Source organism: Thalia democratica, chromosome 3 (assembly GCF_965202585.1).
Source record: "Thalia democratica chromosome 3, ktThaDemo2.hap1.1, whole genome shotgun sequence".
NCBI classification, from domain to species: Eukaryota; Metazoa; Chordata; class Thaliacea; order Salpida; family Salpidae; genus Thalia; species Thalia democratica.
The window spans coordinates 72,211,502-72,237,353 of record NC_139167.1 but is presented as its reverse complement, the minus strand read 5'-3'; the positions used below and the strand labels follow the sequence as shown (position 1 = coordinate 72,237,353).

The window sequence follows — 25,852 nt, the reverse complement described above, 5'->3', positions numbered from 1 at the left end:
GATTTTTTGCACACTTGAATATAACATTTAGTAATAAAACATCTGTTATAGAAACTTAGGTATACAAAATATGTAAAAAATATAATCTATAAATAAAAGACATTTTAGTTAACTACCGTGCATTACTTTTGTACAAAACAGAAAACATTTGCATTTAGTTTTTACCAAATAGGTATCATATAACTATCTTACAAGTTCAAAGCTCTTTTTACACTCTTTTTCAGAAAATAGTTTGATGTTGTAAGAAGAAATTTATTATGAAACTGAGAAAATTACCTGGTGGAATGCTTAACTGTCTTTTTCACATTTTTAAGCTAAATCAGTAAAGTCTTTTAAATGTTTTAAAATGTAATACAGGAACTTAAAACAAATTAAATCAAACAAATTTAACTTAAAATATATTTTTGCTCAGCGGTCCACTTTTGCATGCTTGCGGGCCGCATTCCATTCAAAAAAATAAGTTTCTCGCGGGCCGCAGATTTACCCTTTGCGGGCCGCAGTTTGCCGACCCCTGCTATAGAACTACAAAACATTTTGAGTTGCATTAGTGTGTAGCAACCATACAAAATATGTTTAAAAACATGTCAGGAGATTTTTACAAATCTTAAAACAATCCGCAGCTTTTTTAAGAAAACTAGCTTGAGTTACCATGAGTTATAAATCAATTTTGAAATATAAGTAACTGTTCTTAGTCATACTGAGTCATCACAATACATAAAAACATCCTGAGTTAACTGAGTGTGTGACAACCCTGAAACTTTTAAGAACCTGAACTTCAGGTGTCTTGAGTTTTCTAGCCACAAATAAAACCTATTTATATAGGTTTAAGTTTATAAAAATAAGGATGGCCATTGATCTTAAATAATTTTTATTCAGGTATTTTTTTATTTTATTGTTTTTAAAAAATGTTACTATTATAGAGTTTAAGTACAAAAAAATGACTAATAAAAGCACAACTTAGATGATTGTGTGAAATTTTGAGTTTTTTAAATTTAACCAATAAAAAGTGGATTAAAAAATCAAGCATAAACAATAATTTAAAAAATAAAGTAATAAATTCTAAGCAAAAAAAAAATTTAAACAATGATTTTTGGTTTTCCTCCTAACATATTGTTAATTCATTTAAAAATTTTTACAATAAAACAAATTGAAGCTAACATACTTATGAATTCTTAAATATCTTGTTATAAAAGTAAACATATTAAAAAACTAAATCTCATTGTTGAGTACACTAAAAATTGTGTTTGCATTATCATCAACAAAACAAAACTTTTGACTATATTTAATAAACCAGTTTTATATTAGTATAGGTTAAACCTAGCAATAAGTAAGTATTAATGTTACAAATTTGCTTAAAAAACAGACAAACAACCTTTTAAAGTTTATTGCACAGCTCTTTGATTTTTTTTTTTAAATAACACTTTTCATACTTTTTTTATATCTACCTGCACTTTCATTTTAACTTAAGTTTTTCTAAACTAAAAATAAACTCAACTTTTGACAAAAATGGTCATTTTATAATAACGCTATTCTATTTACTGTATACCAAGTTTTACTTAATCTATAAATAAAACATTTTTTAATAGAAACAAAAAATAGCACAGTACGATAACATGACATAAGTTTAAGTTTAGTTTAGTTTCTGATTTTTCAGACTGCTAACAAACGTGACGTTTTAAACTTGTAAAAAAAATAGTTGTAGCTAAATATACTAATTATATTTCTGTTATTTATAAAATAGAAATAAAGATTAAAAAAAAATATATAAACTCAAGTAAAATTAAAATTAAGACAATATACTTGCTTTTAGTAAAAGTTTTCATTTTTCAAACAAATTCTCATTGATTAAAGAAACTCTTAAAAAAAGTAAAGTTGTAATAACTAAAATAAGAAGTTATCAAATATATTTTAGTAATTTTTATTAGTTATCGAAGAATACTAACAAGTTTTTACATTTCAAGTAAATAATAAATAAACTTAAATTATTTGAGGAAGTAAGTAGTTGTGATTACTGTAACTTTTCTTAAATAGTAAAAGTTATTATTTTAACGTATACATTTAAACAACTTTAGTAAAAGCTTTAAATATAGACCATTTAATCTTAAAATTATACAATTTAGCTAGCAAAAAGAGTTTTACATTATTTGATAAAGTTAAAATTATAACAACATGAGTGTAAAGTTAAAACTAAAAATAAGTGAGTCTGTTACACCAATTCAAATAACTATAAAGTTGAAAGTAGACTTAACGTACAGTATATAATTAGGGATTCTTCCGTCGCTCATCCTAAGAACATAAAGGTTGTTTAAAGGAAACTGGTACAAACAAATATCAAAAAGATAACTTTTAATAAACAAGTGGAAGAGTATTATAATGTAAACTTCTCAACAAGAGTGTTGTACATTTTTCTATACGATACTGTTATTATCGATAGTAGTATTAAATTTGATAGACTTGTTGTTGAAAAAGTCAAATCTAACATATTTATAAAATAAAAAGAATAAATAACTAAAAACGTTTAAATACACTTAAGGTAGGGATATAACTTAAAATATTTCAACTCCATTTTTTTTTCTTATAAGTTCATTAAAATATAATAAAAAATTATAAAGAACGTTAAAGCACAAATCAAGCATAATGTTAATGTAAACTGTTATTTAATCATCTTAATTTGACATAACATTATTTATATTGTTTTTTTTTACTTACCAATCAAACAAAATAAATACTTATTCTTTATTATGTTTTGATAGAATTAATTTATTTTGCCCTGTTTAGTAACAATTATAGAATTGGCTAAAACTTTAATTTTTATCTGTTGATTTTATGTTTTTTGAAGAAAAATTTTGGAATAAACAAACAAAAAAAGTCAAAAAATATACATTAAAAAGTCAAATTCGGTTTAAAGAAAGATCTATTGTATTAATTAAACTAGTATTCGGCCGGGTCTTATGAATTCTTTAAAATTTTCTAGTGATAAATAGTGAATTATTCAAAACTACTCTTGATTAGGCCTTTTTTTTTCTCTTTACTGCAAAGTCAGGAATATCTAATATAAATTTCTACATTCTTTAACGGTCTCACGGGTTAATAATATTAGGAGCCAACCGGATACGGGTATCTTTTAAAAATATTATCCGGTATGATCATACTTTGGCAAACTTTATTAACCGTATACTGCCAATTTTGACATATTTTGGCAAAATTTAATTATACAAAAAGTTACAAAGTTTTAATAAAAAACAAAACAGATAATTAAGTTACCGACCTTACAATAGGAGTAGTACACGGCTATTCCTGTTGAAATTAAACTTCTGATTGAATACACCTCCTTCGTTTGAGCTTCCAGTTGATACTTTCATTGTGACTTCCAACTCAAACAGGCCTTTTGAAATAATAAAGTTTTAATTAAATGTTTTAAATTAAAGAATTTTTTAATTTATTTATAATATTATAACATAATTAGAGCAAAAAAGTTGTGCCATGACAGAAGGTTTTTATTTTTCCTCATTTTTTTCTTCCACCAAATTTAATCTAATAATTTTATTAGGTATAAACTACCTCTTTTTGCAACTTTGAAGCATTCAGAGGGCTTAAGCTTGATCTGGAATAGCTCTTTTTAAAAATATTGAAATAAAGTTGTACATAAAATTATTTAATACAACAAAACAATAGTTACCACAGTTTCCTTACTTAATTTATAAGAAGCAACTAAAAACTCAAGTTTTTTTAAATAGAATCTCATCATAATTAAATATTAAATGTTCTACCTAAGCAAAACGCTTGCTAAATAATTTTTGCCACTCAGAGCGAAGAAAAAAAATCGATAGTTGTGTTTTACTTTATAAGATCAAAAATTTTAACTTTTATCAAAGTTTTGCATTGTTTAACTTTTATTCTTAATATAAGTTTTTATTTCACTACTTGCTAAACTTAAAGCAAAAAAAAGGTTGAATATTTGAATTGAGAAACTTTATCAAAAATTTAAAAGACTTTTTTTTTTTAATGACGTCATAAATAGTTATAAGTTCAAACGAAATTAAAATTTGTGCTTTCTTTAAGCTAAACTCTGTTATTAATTATAACAAAATTGTAATAAAGTTTATATTTAACAGCTAACAAAGAACAACAGCTTAAGTTTTTATAGTTTTTAAATGCCTTAAGTTTGATGATAAAAGTTATCATAAAGCTTAAGTTGTTCTTTGTTAATTAATTATAAAACAAATGTTGATCCAAAAACATCTATAAATTAAATTCTGCAAAAAAGACTGCTTCTAAAGACATATGAATAGGTCTTTAAAAATTTATTGATCTTTTTTATTTTTATTTTATTTGATATGACTAAAAAATGTATACTTTTTGTTTAAATAAAATTATAAAATACATGTTAAGGTTTAAAATTAAATTGTTGAGTTTAACTAACTAAAAAAATGGTAAAGGCTTACAAATTTTAAATTTTTTTTTATTTTACTAAAACTTTTATGCTAGCAAGTAAAACTTTAGTTTATATAAAAATACTTTAAACAATAAATAACTTAAACATGTGTTTTAAAAAAGAAAAGTGTATAGTTGTGAACAAAACCGATAAAAATGTGTTTATTAACAATATAATTTTCTGCTTTCACCTACCGAACCGAAAATTCAAGGTTCAACCTGATAATACTTTTTTGGATTCGGTTTCGGATCCCTCCGGATGATATTTTAAAAACGACCCAGATCCGGAAGAGCACTAGGCTTTGTACACTATAGTAATTATTTGATAGCTTAGGAAAATCTTAAGTTTAAAAGTTTTTACAGTTCTTTAGCGCCTTACTAGCTGAGCAAAGCTATTTTAGACAATTGTATTTTATAGTTAAAGTTGTTTTAATGTCTCGAATAGAAAAATGCACATACAATATAAAAACCAAGCTTCATGAAAATAGAAAAAAAAACGCCATGAAAATAAAAAGAAATTCAACTTTTATAACAGTTTTCAATATATATTTTCGTTGTAAAGAGAACAACAAAATAGTATGGGAACAATTCACTTGAAATTGCAGTTTTTTAAAAGTCACGTTATTATTTAGCTTCATCGTAATCATGGAGGTAGCTAAATCAAAAAAGTTACAGATCTGCAAAATACAAAAATAACAGGAACGACGCATGATGACGTAATAGGGGGTAAATTATACTACCTCTAGTGCTATTGTGTTATTAAAGTATGCAGTTATGTTAAACTTCAAAAATAGATGGAATTTCGCTATATGAGGAATAACTACATATAAAGGTTATATATAACGATAAGACTACACAACGTCACTAGTAGCGACTACTAATTGAATTTTTTATTAATTCAGTTTAAGTTTTATTTTGACTTATAACATCATGTTTAGTTTTACAAACAACGTTCTTATATATATTAGTTTGTATTTATTTCTAAACAGCATAGCTTTTTATAGAGTGACAAGTCTGAAAAATAAAATAAATAGACTTTCAAATATTTAGACTTAAAATCAATGATAAAAAAGCGTTTTATTTTTGCACTTCAACAGTTGCTAAAATGATTTAATTGAATTTGTATAATTTGACTAAATCATAACTTTGATAAATTTTTCAGCTTATAATAATATTTCTTAAATTTTATAGTATTTGTAAGAAACAAAAACAAAAAGCAAAAACTTTTTGAAAACTTAATGATACAATTTACTGAACTGAAGTGACGTAATCCGCTTATATTTATCCTACGGCTAAATCACTCGACAAACATGGTTAGGAGAATTTGCTTCTCGATATGGTAAGATCGTTTATCGATATGTTAAGAGAAAAAAAACTTTTTCTTTTTGTTAATTTGGTGCTTAGTCACTACTCAATACACAAGCTTCAGTTAATTTTTAACATTTTACAAATGTTTACTTTTCTCGTACTTAAACAAAGATTTGTTACAAAGAGCTCAATTTTTTTAAGCAATATTAGCTTAAACTTTTCGATTTTTTAGTTTAAGAGAAGGTAGTAGTAAACTTTGTTAATTTTTAAGTTCTTAATAAAAAATTTTGATAATGGTAATTAAAGAGTTTATAGGAGTATGAAAAATATAACGAGCTTTACTTCGTTCTATAATAATTTATGTTTATCAACGCAATCTGAGTAGCTTCCACTAACTTTCATTAATCATTTTAACTTACTTATTTTTTAAAATAACTTTTGAGAAATGTAAAGTATTAGTGTCATAAAGCTGTTTAGCCTGGTTTTGTCATTTAAAACAACTAAAGTGAATAACTTGTAAGTTTGAAAGTGAAATTTAGGCAGCTATTTTAGGAAAAGTTAGTCAATTTTTGTCTTAAATCCAAAAACGTTACTTTTTTGTCTCCAATCTTTTTAAAACGTGATTTTTTTTTTTGAATTAAGCTTAGTACAAAACTATTTCTTTATTGGTCTAAGTTATAAGATTTAATTTAGTAAATTAACTATTCTAAAACTATTTTTATTTTATTGAATAGTTAATTTTAAGAATAATATACAATAGCTTTAGTTTATTAAAGTAATGCAACTTTTTTCAAATTCCATGTTCTTAAATAATTAACACTTTGGATAAGTTTGCTTCAGTGATCGTTTGTTTGCCACACCTAATCTAATTCAATGTTTTTGTTAAGACCTTCGGGAAAGTTATTTAAAGGGTATAATTCAATTAAACACAGTTAGGCTATATTTTTGTTTTTGAAAATTTAAAAGTGACTATATTAATCTTTAAAATCTTACCAAGCTTTATTATCATTGAGTTTGATTTTTTTTAGTTTTGATAACTTACTTTATATTAGCTTGATCTAAAACTATGTCTATGTTAAAAATTGTCATCTTTCTTTCAACTTAAATCAACTTTAAAAATTTTCTTTAAGTTTATTTAGAGTTAGAGAAAAATTAGCCGTAGTTTCACAAATTCATGTTACTCATAGTTCTAAATTATATAGTTTTTGTGTTTATTTGAAAAATGTTCCCATAGTGTAAAATTTTTTTAACTTAATTCAAACTAAGTAAAACAAATTAAACATATAGTTTTCAGTTCAAAGTAAACTTTTATTAAGCTTTTATTTTAGCGTTAAGTCGAAATAAAACTTCTAAACAAAACAGCTACAACATTATTTTTAAACGTTATTTGTTTTGCATCCTATAACTTATTTTAATTATTGTAAAACAGATAAACTCGAGAAATTTGTGATGATTTTCAAACAAAAAAAGTATAGCTAGTTCTTTTCGTACGCTTTTTATAACTATTTTTAAATTAAACCACTAAATAACAAAAATGTTTTTTAAATACTAAACCTTACTTAAGAAATATTTAAAACAATCTCATTTAAAAACGAAAAAAAAAACATTTGTAACTTTATACATTTGTGACTATTTTTGATTTTCTACAGTAAACGACTTAATAATTTGATACCACATTTCATGCTTTTGTTTATCTTCAAAAAAATAATTTCTTACCAATTTTCTTTTAAAGATTTATTTTTGCATATTTTAAAACCAAAATAATTTTATCAATACCAGTTTATAAAAGAAGAAAATTTTTGACTGTGTTTCATAAAATAATTTAACTTACAAACAGTTGTAGTTTAGGAATTAGAATAACCACTTTCAAAAGCGATCTAAAGGCATTTAAAAATCTTAATAGTGTTAAACTTACTTTTTAAAATAAATATACTAAAACAAAATTAAGTCTTCAGTATAAAAAACCTTGCTTAAAATTTTTATTTTTATTTTTCAAGAATATTTGTGTGGACAAATACTAGTTCATAAAAGTCTAATTTAAATAAATACAAAGTATCGCTATATTTAAAATCAATAATTTATTTTTTTTTACGTTTTTCATTATTTTGTTGTATTTGACGTCATTCTAAATTATATTTTGTTTATTCTAAAAAAGGTTTAAACAGAAATTTTACACTTTTTTAAAGCTAAATACAACTAGATTATATACAATTTGATTAACAATGTAAACTGACAATAAAACATAAAACTTTGCAAAGCTTTGAGTAATGAAAAAGTTTGTTCACTGTATTATGGCGCGAAAAGAGAGAACACTTGCGTATCAAATTACTTCTCTTTCTTCACTTTCGTGTTTGTGTATGCGTTAAGTAGCTTGCATAAAATATTTAAAAAGACTTAGCTTGGTAACAACAGTTAGTGCATATTAATTGTTTTAAATGAGGTATAATAGTTATTTTATTTCAAGAAACTTACTTTTTTATTTGAAGTTAGAAATAACGTAACACAACTGAATCAGCTATTAGATTTTTTTATTAACTTACAAAGCAATTTATTTTCTACATGTTCAATAATTACTTTTTAACTTTTTTTTGTCAATGTTTAGTACAGTATTTTGCTTGTTTTTAAATAATTTTTATCAAGTAATTTATGATAGCAATTGTTATGTTAACTTTTCAAAATAGAAAAGTAAACACTAGTGATCAGTTTATTTCTTTTGTTAACTTTGCATTGTGTATACTTTTTAAACTGTGATTCAAGTACTTCTAGTAAGCAGATGCTATTTACAGCTTAAAAACATCAGGTATTTAGCATTCAACCAAAGTAAACTATTTATTTAGTTTGGAAGTTTTAATTAACATGTTGTTAATATAAAACATCAAAATGAAAAAAAAAATGTGTATATTAAGTTTTGTTTTGATTAATTTGTATACACTATTTTGTTCTATTTAGATTTAAAATACAAAAGCAATGTTTAGTTGTTTTAGTTTTATACAGTCAGACTTTTTTTTACTAAAATATTTACAGCTTTTACCAAAAACTTTGAAACGCTTCACTGAGCACAATGAGAAAAATTTTCAAAATTATTTCAATTTGCATATTTAATCATATTTCAAAAGTACTTTACGTTTTTTGTAATTGTATAAAGAATTAAGTGTTTGGGTTGATGTTATATTAAAATACTATGTAAAATTGTTTGAACAAAAAAAAATATTTAAACCTTTACACTAATTTTACTTTATTTAAACGGCTATATTCATAGCTGTTGATACTGCTTAAAATTTAAATCTATTTATAGACAAAAAACAAATTTAACAAGGCATTTGAAATATAAGCTCAAAAATTTTGAATAAAACATACAAATGCAAACTAATACAATTATTTTTAAACGCTCTGTAAAGAACTTCATTTCTTGCAAGATAGGCAACTTAAAAAGAAGTTGTTTAAGTTTATAACTTAAGTTGTTTTTAAGTAATAATAATAGTATGTAACATAGTCTAAATTTTCTTGTGCTGAAATATGTTTTTTTTTTTTTACTTTAAAAAAGACTTTTCACTTTACAATACCTGTAATTATACATCTTATCATATTTTAAGAAATTATTAGCTAAAAAAAAAAGTATGTCACGGGCTGAACCGAAACCGGTGAAAACCAAGAAAGCGCAACAAAAACCAGCAACAGCTAAGAAAACTCAACTTTGCAAAACTTGGATGAACTTAAACCAACTCCGCATGATTCCATCTGCCAAAAGACTTCAAAGGGAGCTGTTTGAATACAATTTAGAGCCCTCCCCGTATTTCAAAGTAGCCACTATAGGTATTTATAGCTTATAAGTATAAATAAGACAAAGCATTAAAATATAGCTCAAAAAACCTTTGTTGTGTAAAAAAACCTTTTGATAATCGAGCTTAATGTTTATATGTATCACAAATAAATACAAAAAATTGATAACGTTTAATATTGAATACTTATAATTCTAAATGACTAAAGTTTAATGAATAGAAACTAATTCAAAATTGTACTAAAAATACTTATGGAAAAAAAATAAATTGCAAGAGGGCACAAAGTTGAACGAGGGAACAAAACTGCACGAAGAAAATTTTGCACCAAGGGTCAACTTTTCAAGAGTTACATTTGAAATTAAGAAACACAAAAATATATAAACTAAAAAAGAAATTAAAGTTAAATTAATTAATATAAAAAATAAAAAGGATAAGGACTATGGGTACCAGTAATAGTAAAAATATTTAAAAAAAAAAGCTAATAAAAACTATGATAATAATAATAAAATGAAAATAACTAGTAAAAGTTATTAAACTACTATATACAAATAAAAATATAAAATTAATTACTTAAATTAAAAAAAAAAGCTACCAACCGAGGGTAAGGCTTAAGGGTACAGTGGTAGTAGAAAAATAGATTAATAAAAAGTTAACTAATAACAAATTATAATAAATAAATAATAACAAGTAAACTACCGAGGGTAAGGTTTAGAGGTAATAGAGATAGTTAAAAAATAAATGAAAAAAAATGAAAAGAAAAAAAAAACTAAAAGTATCGTAAAAAAAAAACACAACTCGTGAAAAAATGTCACCGTGCAAAATGTCTTCGTGCAAAAATATTCGTGCAATTTTGTGCACTTATGCAGTTTTGTACGCTCGTGCAAGTTTGACAGCTACCCATAATGGATATATGCAAACACATTGATGAGAAAATAAAACATGACATTTAACTTAAAATAGTTTAAGATAAAGAACAATATGTTGCTTAACATAATTGGCTTATTTTTCTTGTTTTAATCGTTTTTTAAATAACTTTATTTCAGGAAATTCAATAAGCCATTGGATGGTTACATTGAAAGGACCGGTTGGGAGTGTGTATAAAAGAGGAATTTTCAAAGTTGAATTCATTTTCAGCAGAAACTATCCGTACATTGCTCCTACTGTTAGGTTGGTCATTTAATGTTGTATTTTCAGTTAGATTTTATAACTTTTTATAAACTTTTTTATAACTTTTTTATCAAGTAATTAAAGCTTTTTTTATCATTTCATAGCTACAAATAGATTTTTTGAATGTTTATAATTATTAATACAGGTTTTTAACCAAAATTTATCACTGCAATATAAGCTCCGAAGGCATTATATGTTTGGAAATGCTCAAAGAAAACTGGACACCATCTTGTACTGTTTCCAAAATAGTTCTGGCCATTTTGTCTCTGATGGTCAGTTGCAATCCCGAGGACGCCATCATGCCGGAGATTGCGAAACAATACTTGTGTGATCGCGAGCAGCATGATTACAGGGCAAAGTTGATGACAAAAGCTGAAGCTGTGTAGTTGAAACTGTTTTGTTATATGACATTAAAAAGTAGGATTTTTAAATTGTAATGCTTAGCAAATTTTGTTTAGGAAAAGTAAATGTGTGTCGTTATTTAGTTGAAGTTTAATACATTGTTACTTTTCAATAAATGGTAATTCTAATTCTATTATTTTTTTGCTGCAAAACCATAACTCTTTTTGACATCGTTTAATGAAAAGCTTAAAAATATTCCATATATTACTAAAATAAAATGCTGTTAAAATATTTTATTAAACAGCCAATTATGGCATTGAAATTAAATGTAATTTTGATTGTTCAATTTGAAATTGTATCGTTTATTTTTTGAAATACACAGAAACTTTGAATTATTAGCTTCTGATAATTTAAAAGTCTAATAAAAGTTAAATTTTGAATTAGGTGCATTTGAAATACCTTAAACAGTCATTTATGTCTTAAAAAGAAGTAATTCACTTTTAAGTATTTTTTATCTGAGTTAAATATTTCTTACCAGATAATTTTTAAGCTCTATTAATGTAATTTTAAGGTTAAAATTGTTTTAAATCTCGAACGTAACAAATTTAAATTAGTTTGTGCAAACGTTTGAGTTTAAAATGAAAAACAGAGTGGAAAACTATCTCTTTGTGGCAATAATTAAACTTTTGATATTTTAATTGTTTAGAACTTCGTAATGTTCATTAAATTAAAATTAAGTAAATGTATAACATTTTTTTAACGCTATATAAAACATACAGTTATATTAGCATTTAAAAAGAAATTATTTTCCATAACTTTTTTAAATATTAAATATTCTAAAACGGTCGAAAATAAATAAAGTGAAATTATTTAACTTTATGCTAAAAAGACAAGATTGGGTATGCAGTATTGCATAATTTGTATAACCTTTAGTTTTCAACATAAATGTCTTTAAAGAACTTAAGTATAACAGAGAAGTGATAAAATTAAAAACAATGCCAATTTCTTTTTAGAACTATATTATATTACATTTATTTTAGTTTCATTGATAGTTTGACCCAGCTTGCATGTTTTAATTAAACTAACAAGATTATTTATCAAAATTAAAAAATTCAATTCGATATCTGTATTTCTAAAAATAAAATATAAATTACTTCAATAAATAGAACAAATTATAAGTAGAAGTTGTAAAATAAAAATATAATTTTATGTAAAAGAAAGTATATATACTTTCTTTGATACAATTCTTGTACAAAAGTTGTACTTTATACAATTTTAAACTCTTTTAACTAGATTTCAATCTGTAAGATTTTTAAATGAAAATAAGACTTTTTTTGACACAACGTTCTTTTTTTTAACAGTTACGGTTCGTTGAGCAACTACATAAAATTTTCCACTTAAAGTTTCTACATGTTTTGGTCCAGTTTGTTTCTTTCTATTTTTGAATATTAATTAAATGATGTTGTAAGTACAACAGCTGCTTACACTTTACTTTTATATAATTTTCTTTTTATTTTTTAAGAGTAGAACATCTTGCGAATCTATTTAGTTTACTTTTTTTTTTACTAAATGTTTTAAAATTCAAAATTGTAAAATATTTTAAAATTGCTTTGTTTTTACTTTTATAAGAACAAGTTAATAATTAGTTTGTTAACATGCTTATATTTTTTCTGCTTATTTTTGTAATGAAAAGAAAAATAAATTATTTATTTGAACTTAAGTATTAAAAAAAAAGAGTTTGCTTTGATTCACAGTTAAAGCTAAATGTTCTGTTTCTTTAGTTTATTAATTAGCTTTAAATAAATTTTTATAATATAGTTATAATGTTTATATATTTTTTATAAGTAGTCCTAATCCGAATTAGTTATAAATATTAATTTTTTTTTTGTCAAACACTGTTGTCTGTATTTTAAAAACAATTTATCAAGTTATCAGAAAAGTGAGCGAAAATAAGTACTTTCTAAGCAAAAACAAATAAATACATATAGATACTTAAATAATTGTTACTGATGCGTTAAACCAGGGGTCGGCAGGCAGTTGGTGGTCGCGGGCCAAATTTCAAGTTTCCAAAGTCTTCGCGGGCCGCAGTTTTAGTTTTAGTGACATTTGAATAATCTTATGGTTTTAGTTTTAGTCACACTAGAGAAAAGTTTTAATTTTATTAACCTAATTATTTAAAATGACTTTTAGCTATACATAGAATGCCTATTCAAATTAATATTCATTAGATTATGATTTACATTGACTAATGTACTTAAGTAAATATGTACTAATATTTTTAATAAAATATGTACTTCCATAAGCACTTAATAAGTTAAACATAATACTTTTTTAATTTTACTTACAACCTAACTCTCTATAAAAACCTAACTTTAAAGACAACTTATGGGTTACTTTTATATATTTGTTATACCATCAACACTTTTTCAAATTTCTAAATATATTTACTTCAAAAAAAAGTTTTTGCGAGTTAAATAATTTACACTCAGCAAGAAATTTAGTAATTACTTAACATAACAAAATTAATACATGTTTGTATTCCAGAAAGCTAAAACAAATGATTTAACATAATTAATTCTGAAATATTTTAATAAAATATTTTATTAATAATTAGACTTTTACATGGTTGCCACTAAAAAGCAAAAATATCTGAGATGTATCAAACCAGTTTAAATTTATTAAAACTTGAAAAAGCTAATAAATAGTTGTTAATCAAGCTTAAATACCTAGTTAAAATATCATCATTATCAAAAAGTACACAAAGTGTAAGAAAACAAGAAAAAAAAATGCAATAAGTAAACTACACAACAGTCATAAAAACTATTCTGAGAATTGGAAGATTTCTTAAAAATGTTTGAAATAAAAGCTTCACACACACCTGAGTTTTCAAGCTTTTAAAATAGCCTGTTTGTGTAGCAGTTCAGTTAGTATAAAGTTCACTACATAAAGAAATAACAAAGTTTATTAACAGTAAATAAACTACATGCCAAAAATATATAAGTCAGCTGGAATGGACAATAGAGTTTCTTAAACAAGTTTAATAAAAGTATAAAATTTTATTGAGTCATTAGCAAAAAAGAATTTTTTTTTTATTAAGCATGATAGCAATTCTTTATTTGCAATAAGAATATTGCATTTAAAAATATTAATTGTAAAATATAAGACGAGCTACGAGAATAAAAAAGCGTTAGTTAGGAGTTATTGCGAGAAACAATAAAAAAAAAATCACCAAAGTTATTTCCGACAGAGCACATTATTATCTTCAGTAACTACAGAATAATGAGAAAAAATTGTTAAGGAAAGTAATAAAGTAGCAAAATTTGTTACCTAAATTGAGTTATTGTTTATAATTGAAAACTTTTATAAAGAATTAATGTTGGCGGTAATGAAAAACTTTTGTTTATTTTTTCAATGACAACATGAAGTCGTGTTTAGGAAATGCATTAAGGTTATAAAATCGCATAAATCAAATTAGGACTTTAATCATACTGTTAACATGAGAGCACTGATAGAAAAACTATTGCTTATCTGAGAATTTGTATTAGAGATGTATTTACTAACTTTGACAATTTAGTAGAACTTCTTTGTTTAGCTCCAATGCGACGCACAACAATCGTTGAAATTTTTCAAGTAAAAGTGCAATGTACCAATACGGAGTTTTTGGAAGTACAATTCTTTCTTTTAATTTTAGTACAAAGTTTAATTAAAGTTTAAAAAATGTCTTATAACATTTATTAATATTAAAAAATACTGTTAAGCTACTATAATATATTTTTTAATAACAAAACATTTATTTGGTATTTTTTTTTTGAGTTAAATCGAAATTACATTATTTTAAATGTAAAAATTGTTTGAAATTCCAAGTTTTTTCAAAAATTCTCAAATTCAGGTTTTTTTTCTAGAACTTTTAACCGTAAATTCACATATTCAAAGCTTTTCCGGGATTCAACTTTTTTCGCAACACTGATTGTTCATTCTTTAATATACACAATAATTTAAATAGTATTTTGAGTTATATCAGCTGCAAGACTTAAAATTTAACATATATTAAAACTTAAACTAACACTGTGGATTGAGCAAAACATACATCATAAGTTTAACTTGCCACTTAATCAAGCAAAAAAGCCACCCTGAGTCAACAAAAACATTCCTGATATTTTTGTATACAAAAAACAGTTCTAGCCAAAAACTTAAAAAATGGCTCAGTTGGCCTAAGATTTGAAGTCTTTAAATAGTGATAGTCTGAGTGTGTGGCAATGTTTAGTTGTTTATTCGCTTGAATTTGAACTATTTTGATTAACAATGTACAAACTTTATAAATTTACTATCCCTATATCTAGTTTATATTAAATAGGTAGCTTGAAAAAACAGCAATTGTGTGTATTGATATGCAAGGTATAAAAATTAACTAATGTTTGAAAAATGGACTGTATACCTAACAAAAACTATATTAACTTATGTCATATATTTTATTTTAAATGTGTCTGTACAAATTTAGATATGACATGTATGACTAACAATGTTAGAAAAGTATGCATAAACTAAACTTAAACTAACTATAGTATTAAATAAAAAGTGGTATAAAATATGAGCATTTTTTAAGTTCGTGAGCATAGAAAACTTATAAAAAATCAAAATGTGTCAAACCAAAAATCAAATGAAAATTTTTTCTTATTACTATGTTATTTTAAATGTATTCAAACTAAAATATATTATTTACAAATAAAAAAATTATAAAAGAAACTAAGGTTTGAAAAATATTAAAAAAGCATATCTAAGCTATAAAGAAATGACACTTAAGTTGATTACTGTGCATTACTTTTCTGCAAAATGAAAAATATTTGCATTTAGTTTATTTAATAAATAGGTATTATATAACCAACTTATTAAATCAGAGCACTCTTGACACTCTTTTTTCAGATAATTACTTACTGTTGTAAAAAAGAAGTAATTATGAAACTTAGAAACATATCCTGTTAGAACACTAATCTGTCTTTTTCACATTTTTAAACTAAAGCAGTAATTATTTGAAATTATTTAAAATGTTATAGAGAGATTTAAATTTAAACTAATCAAATTAAGTCGAATTATCGGAAAAATTTAACTAGAAATATAATTTTGCTCAGCGGGCCACAATTACATGCTCGCGGGCACCAAAATTTTCTTTCGCGGGCCGCATTCCATTCAAAAAAATAACATGCTCGCGGGCCGCAGATTTACCCTTCGCGGGCCGCAATTGGCCCGCGGGCCGCAGTTTGCCGACCCCTGCGTTAAACTAATCTAAGGGTATGCTTGGTCATATATGTAACGCAGGCCTGGCGGTTACTGACGATAACGCTCTATTATATCGATATCCTTACATAGTTCTACGGTAGACTTAGACTGACCTCGTTACATAATAAAGTAGGTTTATAAAGTGTAAATTTAACTAACACTACTATCCTAATAGGTAATAAGTTTTGATTGAACCTAAACTACTGTTTATCGAAATAGTTTTACAAAGCTGTTAGAAAGCATAGCTGTCAAATTTGCATGACCGTACAAAATTGCACAAAATACTTTTGCACGAAGATAAAATTTCACTAACACATTTTTGCAAGAAAGATCTCTTTTGCACATTCAGTCAGTTTTTCACGGAGACATTTTTGCACGAGTAGAATTTTATTTTATTTATTTTTAATTTTTTTTACTTTATTTTCTTTTATACTATCACTGTTACATCTAAACCATTACCTCGGTCGGTAACTTTTTTTTTATTGACTAATTAGTTTTTATATATATATATATATTTTTTATTGTTTTTCTATAACCCTTATCCTCGGTCGGTAGCTTTTTTTTTTCTTTTAATTAATTTATTTTTATATTTTTTTACTTTAATTTTTATCATAGAACTTTTTAGTTATTATATTATTTTTATATTTCTTAATTACTGTTACCCCTAACCCTTACCCTCGGTCAGTAACTTTTATTTATTTATGTAATTACTTTTCGATTAGTTTTTTTTTTCATTTTTTATTATTATCATTTTTTTTAATCTCGTGCAAAAATGACACTCCATGCAAAATTGACCCTTGATGTAAAATTTCCTACGTGCAATTTTATCCCCTCGTGCAAATTTGTATTCGTGCAATTTTGTGCCTTCGTACAATTTAGTCCTCTCGTGCAATTTCTACCTGTCCTCGTTAGATAACTTAAACTACTTGATTATTGAAATCGAATCTATAAGTTTAGAATGTATTTACAATAAAATTCCACAAACTGTACTGGGAAACTAATACAAATAAAATGATTAGGCTTAACAATTAAAGTTTATTACAATCGACATCGTTACGCTAGTAACGATGGTGAACAAAACTCGTCAGAAAAAACAACGCTAAAGTAGACAAAGTAAATGCAAAATAAGCAAAAACCAACAAAGCACAAATCAAAATAAAAACACGCCAAACTAAATCAAGTTCGCTACTTGTAACACGGAATTGTCTGAGAGAAGAGAAAGGATGGCTCTCTACCGCAACAGAGCGGTTATAACGTATTGTAGACTAACAAACACTGATAAAAGATGTTAGTTACGATTTACTCTACAGAGAGTTTAACTTAACTTCTTACTAGTAGTATCTTTATAAACAGCAAAGCTAAGATGATTCTGCAATTATACAAAAACACGACTAAACAAAAATCAACAAAAAGTTAAAGCATTACAAATGGTTTTGTTTTGTTAAGTTGATTTTTTATTCATTAACTGTTAAAAAATCTAACAACTTAAAAACTCTAAAAGTAAACTTTAAAATATAAACGAATAAATTTATTGAGTTTAGTTGGTTTTTCATAAAAGGCGCAAACCAAAAGAGCATTATAGGCTATTTAATTAAATACGTATTTTCTAAATTCATCAAGAACTTTTAATATTCTAGTACTTTGTCTATTTTTAGATTTTTTTAGCTACCATTTAATGTTTTTATTTGAAATTTAAATTACTTAGTCTTTTTAAAATATAAATTGTATTAAACTTGTAATAGGATGTTTTAAGAAAATTAAAGGTTTTTCGCTTTAAAAAGTACAAATAGATAAATTTTAACTACTTTTTTAGTTTGAGAAAAAATTTACGGTAGAAAAACTACGCGTCAAAAATTGTAGCAAAAAACTTTAAAAATACTATCTAAAACGTCACTATAAATTATTTATTATTTTCTTAATATTTTTACTTCTAGCCTTCAAATAAAAGCAAATATTAAGTAAAAAAAAATCTTTACTTTTTATTTTCTAAAAAATCAAGATTACTTCAAAAATAATGTCGTAACTAATTCGTTTACAACTTAACGTCAGAAAAATTTTCCGTTTTAACTTGCTATTGTACTTAACGCTTGGTTATCAGTTAACTAGTAGCAATATTTCGACAAATCTTTAGCAAAGCTACAAAACCTTGAGGTCAGAATAATTTACGTAATTAAGTCAACTTTTTTCAATCTTACACGACAAATGATATAGTGGTAATGTTCTCGAACCCGTATGGTTTCTCGCAACTGTATTTACATGGTGACTCCTATTTAGAACGCGGTAGTAGGTTGTATTTATTTTGATATAGAAATTGTTTTTTAATGACCCTGCGTTCTGGCGCTCAGTTTATGATAGCAAATATATTTTAGTTTTACTGAAAATGGTCGAAAGTTGCATGCATGTCGTACGGTTGACTTACACAATATCAATCCAGCTTTTCAGTTTTCACCATGATTTTTAGTTTGATGTCCATCAAAAACTTTCGTTCCAAAGAGTTCATTTCCTAGGTAGCCAAATTGCTAACAGTTGGGCGAAAATACCTCTGAGATCTCTTTCATAAGACATGACGGTTGTACCTGTTTTTTTATACAAACAATCCTTTGAAAAAAAACCTGATTTTGTTTAGACTGTACCTCTGATGTGGGAAGATTAAATTTTGTTCTTGATAATCTGTCTGTCTGATAAATAAACATTTTTCTTAAATTTGCTGGTTTCTAAAGCTATTTTATTGTGCTGTTCTTATTCTAGCAATGCTTACTCTACACGTTTGTTTCTTAAACTGTTTACAGACACTGACAAAATGATTTTTGTTCGATTTTTTAGATTAGAAACACAATTTAGATCATTGTATTATGACCAAGCGAGATGAATATAACTGTGTTTAGAATGGTTTAGCCATTTTAAATTTTCAGCTTTACCCACAAACGATCCTTTCAGTACATTGTACTTAACGCCCGCTTGGTTGAATCTGATTAGCGGTTTCTCGCGGCTATACCTACCTTGATGAATTCTAAAAAGGACAAAACAGGTTGTATGCTGTCTCGGATGCTGTTGTTTTTGGATGTGTAGTGAAGTTCATAATATATTGTTGATGACGCCAAACATATCAACTTTGTTGACGATGGCCGAAATGAACACTGCTTAAAACATTAAAGTTTTGTCACATACTAAGGTAAAATTTAGTTTAATCAACTTCAGTTTAAATAAAAACAACAAAAAGTTTAACGTTCACTCTCTAGAAACTGAAATAAACTTGGAAATGTGCTTTGTTATGCATAACACGGGCCTGGTGGTTAATTGACAATAACGCTTTAACTTGTAATGCATAGTCTTAAGCTATTCCATAAACTTGCTTCGAACTAATTTTGCTAACCTCAGCTTTAAACAACTGAATTTTAATAGTAAGCTATATGATTTCGTTATAGTCGTGATGATATTTCTGTAGTCTGACTCAATTACTTTGAGGCGTCTAACTCGACCCGCATTGTTACTCTGTACAATCTGCTAAGTATATCGGGTCACGTCATCATATTTATTGAGCTACCTACACGTTTTTCTCGTAATATAAGATGGTAGAGGTCATTATCTGGTGTTGACATTAAGCAATTCATGAGATTATTTCCAAGAAATTACTCTGATTGTACATACAATTTAGATTTCTATAGGCTACTGTTTCAGGAAGATTAGACAATGGAAACTCAGCTGGTAATGAAAAATATTTCTCTTTTTAAAAATAGCTCCAGTCCCTGCAGTTGACTACTACTAGGCCTAAAATAAACTATGTCCATAATGACAAGTAGACTTTATTTATGTAATTAACTTAACATTTTAATATAGTTTTAAACTGTATTTTTGTCACTAATTATGAAGATATATTATTGAAGGTATGTGCTCAAATACTTATGTCTCATTGTAACTCAACAGGAAGACTTGGAAGTCCGGGTTATCATGAAACAAAATCGGAATGTACTTGGTTTATATATATATAACACGGGTCTGGTGGTTAACTGACAATAACGCTTAAAATTTCAAATTTTAAATGTCAATTTATCATTTTAGCATTTAAACTATTTTACGATTTAATCAAATAGATTTATTAAAAGTTTAATTAAGTTGAACTTGTATATTTTACACTAATGAATGCGAGCAGAAAGTAACGATAAACTAACAAATAATATTAACGAATACAATAAAACTTTACTAACCACGAAATAAACAACCTCGGTTAAACAGCTTAACTTAAAACATCTAACATCGTTACGCAAGTAACTAGTTTAGTTATTATAAATTCATGATTGTTTAAGCTAGAACGACAAACTAAAGTTCAGTCTAAATCAAGGGTCGGCTAACTGCAGCCCGCAACCATGTAACTTAGCCCGCAGAAAATTTTTTAAGTCGATTTTTTATCGGTATAATTATTTAATTGATTTTTTTTTGAAGCCAGCGGAAAACGTTTAAAACCAATTCAAACAATTACTGCCTAGGCTTAAAAATGTAAAAATGATAGATTCGAATTTTCCAGTATTTTTTCTCAGTTTAGATAACAAATTCCTTTTTTTAACAATTACTAGTGAACTAAACAAAAAATTTTAAACTACTTGGATTCAGTATATTATTTATGAAATAAATGTTAAATAAATCAACTAAATGACAATGTTTTCTATTTTTCGTACAAAAGTATTGCAAAGTATTAAATAAGGATTTGATTTCTTTAAAACTTGGGTGTTCTAATTGTTCTAAAAGTTTTACAATAAATGTTTCCACTATGTCTTATCGTTAAATGTGCAAAGAAACATTTAAAATATTTTAATAAAAAGACATAAGGTAAAATTATTTGATTTTTAAATTTTAATCGTTTTATTTTTTTTACATCAGTTTTCTGTGCATTTTTAATTAATTCTTATGCATACCAAGGTACTTATAAATACGGTAATCTTGAGTTTTCAGCTATTTTTTAACGGGTAAATACAACAAAAACATCGTGTTTAAATCTAAGATGCTTTGAAGACCTTTTCAACTTAGCAGAATTCGGTTTTATAAAAACCACTCCAGTTTAAACTGTAAAGGAACCAAAAAATACGACCTTGAGTTTTTAATTTTTTTTTTTTACATGTTGCAGTTATCACATAAACACTTGTGCACAATTTAAGACGACTTGAATAAAGTTTTATGGTGGGACTTCTTGAGTTTAAAAAAAAATACAATTTCATTTGAATTCTTTTATAATTCCAATTTATCGTCTAGGTTTAATCATCAGGCTGACATTTTTGCTTTGAAGATTGGCAAAGAAAACTTATACAGTATGTTTTTTTTCAAATTACAGTTTTTGTTTTAATTATATACAAAAATATTTTAGTCCTGAGGAGGCTACTAATTTAAATAGTATTTATACTAATTGTACACATATAAGTTTAAAAAACGCCAACTGGCTTTAAAGGCAACTGCAATTAAGGTCAAATACTTTTTTTGAAGTATTTTAACAAACCTAGGCTGATTCAAGCTATGTTTTAGTCATTAAGATTAGTTTTCTTTTGCCTTAAAAAGTGTTAACCCTGATCCTAGAAATGGAATTTAATCTTTATTTTAAAGAACAACGCTGTACTTGACAATACCTTGTTTGTAATAAAAGTATATGAAACTAACTTTGCTAAAAATAAGTATATGTAATAACACAGTATTTATGGCCTGATTTTATATTTATATTCTTTCTAATGGTTAGAAATAGCACAAAAACCTTTTTATTTTTATTTTTTCTTACATACATCATGGTTGCCAAAAAGGAATAACGAGCTATCACAAAACAAACGAGTAAAAAAAGATGATAAAACATAAGCTATTTACGGTTAAAACTAATACAATATTCAAGACTTATTAGTTTTTTTTTGTAAAATTATGTACAAAAGATTTTGTTTAGTTTCACTGTTTAACTGATTTAGTATTTAATAATATAAAAAATTCTCAGACTTGTGTTAAATTTCGTAAAAATCAGGCTAACTTATTCTAGCTTGAAGTTTTTTTGAAAATTCAGGTTGTTTTAAAATTTTTATTAAATGAAATTAACAAAATCACTTTTAAACTGATAGGTTATAAGAAGTTTAAATTATATTATGCTTTTGCCTTTCTTAAGTTAGTAATTGTTAGTATTTTGTCCTAAGGTTGCCAAGGAGTATTAATTGTTTAAGTTTAAAATACAGTATATAGATAATAAGACTTAAGTATATCAGTCAAAGTAAATTATTTAATGTACTTTAATAGAAATGTAAAATATAAAAGAGTCTTCTGTGTATAGCTAAAACTCATTTAAATTTATGAATTGAATAAAAGTAAGACTATAACAAAACTAAAACAATGTTCTATAAAGTGTAAATAAATTTAAAACCGCGGTCCGCCAAGATATTGAAGCATAAAAGTTGACCCGAAAGCACCAATTGCCTTCTAACCCCTGGTATAAATAAAGCTAAGTACGCGTTTTTCAGCTAATCACATAAACACTTGACTAGTTATGTTCTCTCAAAAAGGAAAAGTTTTACATTTTAATCGTGTATTTCAAAGACTGTAGTGACGTCATAATTTTTTTAAGTGAAAAAAAAAAGATTATAATTGTATATAAACAAGCCGCTTGCTAAAAACTTAAGTAATAACTTCATTACATACTGATTTTTCATTAATTTTAACGGCTACGCATGTTACCATGTTTTTAGTTAATTTTAGAAACCAAGTTATTCTGCAATACTTTTTAACAAAAAATGGTTTATGACCATTTCTAACCCGATTGTCGAAGGACTTTAGTTAGGATTATTACTTCTATCGGCAATCCAGTTTCGGAGGGACTTTGATACATTCTAATCCTTATTTAAATAGAAACTCTAAATGACTAAATAAATCATGACTGTAAATAGCTAGAACAACAAACTAAAAATCAGCCTAATTTAAGCGAACATGTGTTTTCTAACACAAAACATAAACGCATGACTAACTACGTTTTCTAAAAAATAAGACAATGCAAATAGCATTACAATAATTTATTTTTGAATTAAGCACTAGAACAGAGTATCCCAAACTGTTTTTACATTAGGTCCCCATTAAAGAAATGAAAAAGGCTATGGCCCGCTCCGACAGCACTTTCAACATGATTTCTAAAATCTTTTTAAGACTTTTTTTTTTCGACTTCACATTCAACTCCAAAATATCTAGTATAAGTTTCAAATTATGGCCTTATTTCCCACTAGTAGCCCCTTAACTACTCATAGCCTCCTAAACTTCTATTTATGGCCCGAAAGAGAGCCATATTTCAGAGCCTAATAAAGTTACTTAGTTACATAAGAACTAAAATATATATACTGATTAAAATTTAATCTGATTTTTATAAACAGTAATACGAATTGTGTAGTTTTAAATTAAAAAAGTCTCAGTTAAAAAATCGTACAAAATATATCACTGAATTTCAATGACACTATTATTAAATTGTAAAGTTTTTACAATGTGCTACAACAAATTCAATTATAGTCCATATAAAAGTTCAAGAAACTATAATAACTTTACAAAATTTTATATATAGAAAAATTTTTTAATATTGTATTTTTATTAACTGAGTAGCTGTCAAATTTGCACTAGCTTACAAAATTGCACGAGGGGACAAAAGTGCATGAAGATACTTTCACACGAAAGGACAATTTTGCATGTGTAAATTTTATTATATCATTTTAAAAAATTTATTATTAGTTTTAATTTTTTATTTATTAATTATGTTTTTACCATCACTTTTATCAATAACCCTTAACCTAGTTCGTTAAGCTATTTTTCAATTATTTTTTTTTAATGTTTTAGTTTTATTTTTTACTTTCAATGTTATCCCTAACCCTAACCCTCGGTAGCTATTTTGTTTTTTATTTATGTTTTTATTTATTAACTTTTTGTAAAGTCTATTAGTTTTTTAATGTAACTGATTTTGTTTTGTTTCACTGTTTAACTGATTTAAGTGTTGCTAAAACTCTCAGATGTGTGTTAAATTTTGTAAAAATCAGGCAAACTAATACTAGTTTGAAGTTTTTTTTTGGAAGGTTCAGGTTGTTTCAATATTTTTACAAAATGACATTAACAAAATCACTTTTAAACTGCTAGGTTAAAAGGAGTTTAAAATGTATTATGCTTTTTTCTTTCTTAAGTTAATAAAGCGTTAGTATTTTGTCTTAAGGTTGCCAAGTAGTATTAATTGTATTAAGTTTTAAAAGTAGTACATAAATATTTAGACTTAAGAATATTAGTCAAAGTAAATTTTCCTTTAATAAAAATGTAAAATTTAAAAGCTTCTTCTGTGTAAAGCTAGAACTCATTTAAATTGATAAAGTGAATAAATGTAAAACCATAACAAAACTAAACAATGTTCTATAAAGTGTGACTAAATCTAAAACCGCGGTCTGCTAAGATATTGAAGCATAAAAGTTGACCCGAAAGCACCAATTGCCTGCTGACCCCTGGTCTAAATTAAGCGAAGTACGCGTTTTTCAGCAAATTACATAAACACTTGACTAGTTATCTTCCTTACAAAAGGAAAAAAAAAATTACATTTTAATTGTGTATTTCAAGGATTGTAGTGACGTCATAATGTTTTTATGTGAAAAAAAAAGATTACAATTGTATATAAACTTGCCGCTTGCTAAAAACTTAAGTAATAACTTCATTACATACTGAGTTTTCATTAATTTGTATGCTTATTTTTATCGGCTACGCAAATTCTCATGTTTTTAATTAATTTTTGAAACCAAGTTATTCTGCAATACTTTAAAAAAAAAAATGGTTTATGAACATTTCTAACCCGATTGCCGAAGGAATTTTGTTAGGATTATTACTTCTATTGGCAATCCAGTTTCTGATGGACTTTGATACATGCTAATCCTTAATTAAATAGAAACTCTAAATGACTTAATAAATCATGACTGTAAATAGCTAGAACAACAAACTAAAAATCAGCCTAATTTAAGCGAAGCATGCGTTTTTAAGCACAAAACATAAACGCTTGACTAATTACGTTTTCTAAATACTTTGTTTTTGATTTATCACTAGAACAGAGTATCCCAAACTGTTTTTACATTAGTTCCCCTTTAAAGAAATAAAAAAAGGCTCCGACAGCACTTTCAACAGGATTTCTCAAAATCTTCTCTAAGACTTTTTTTATTCGACTTCACATTCAACTGCATAATATCTAGTGTTAGTTTCAAATTATGGCCTTGTTGCCCACTAGTAGCCCTTTAACTTCTCATAGCCTCCTAAACTTATGTTTATGGCCTCAAATGGGGCCATATTTCTCACTTTAGGTAACACTGCACTGATAAAACGTATGTCAAACTTTAAAATATTATTTTTAGAAATCAAAGCGTAATAATGTTACTTAGTTACATAAGAACTAAAGTATGTATACTGATTAAAATTAAATCTGATTTTTATAAACAGTAGTACAAATTTTGTACTTTAAAATTAAAAAAGTCTTCGCTAAAAAACAGTACAATATATCACTGAATTTCAATGAAACTATTATTAATTTATAAAGT

At 25.7% G+C, this 25,852-nt stretch overlaps 1 pseudogene; it reads left to right on the top strand.

Annotated features, from left to right (window-relative positions):
* Nucleotides 1-9,359: 9,359 nt before the first annotated feature.
* LOC145832522 (uncharacterized) lies at nt 9,360-11,074 on the top strand (annotated as a pseudogene).
* The last annotated feature ends 14,778 nt before the right edge of the window (nt 11,075-25,852 follow it).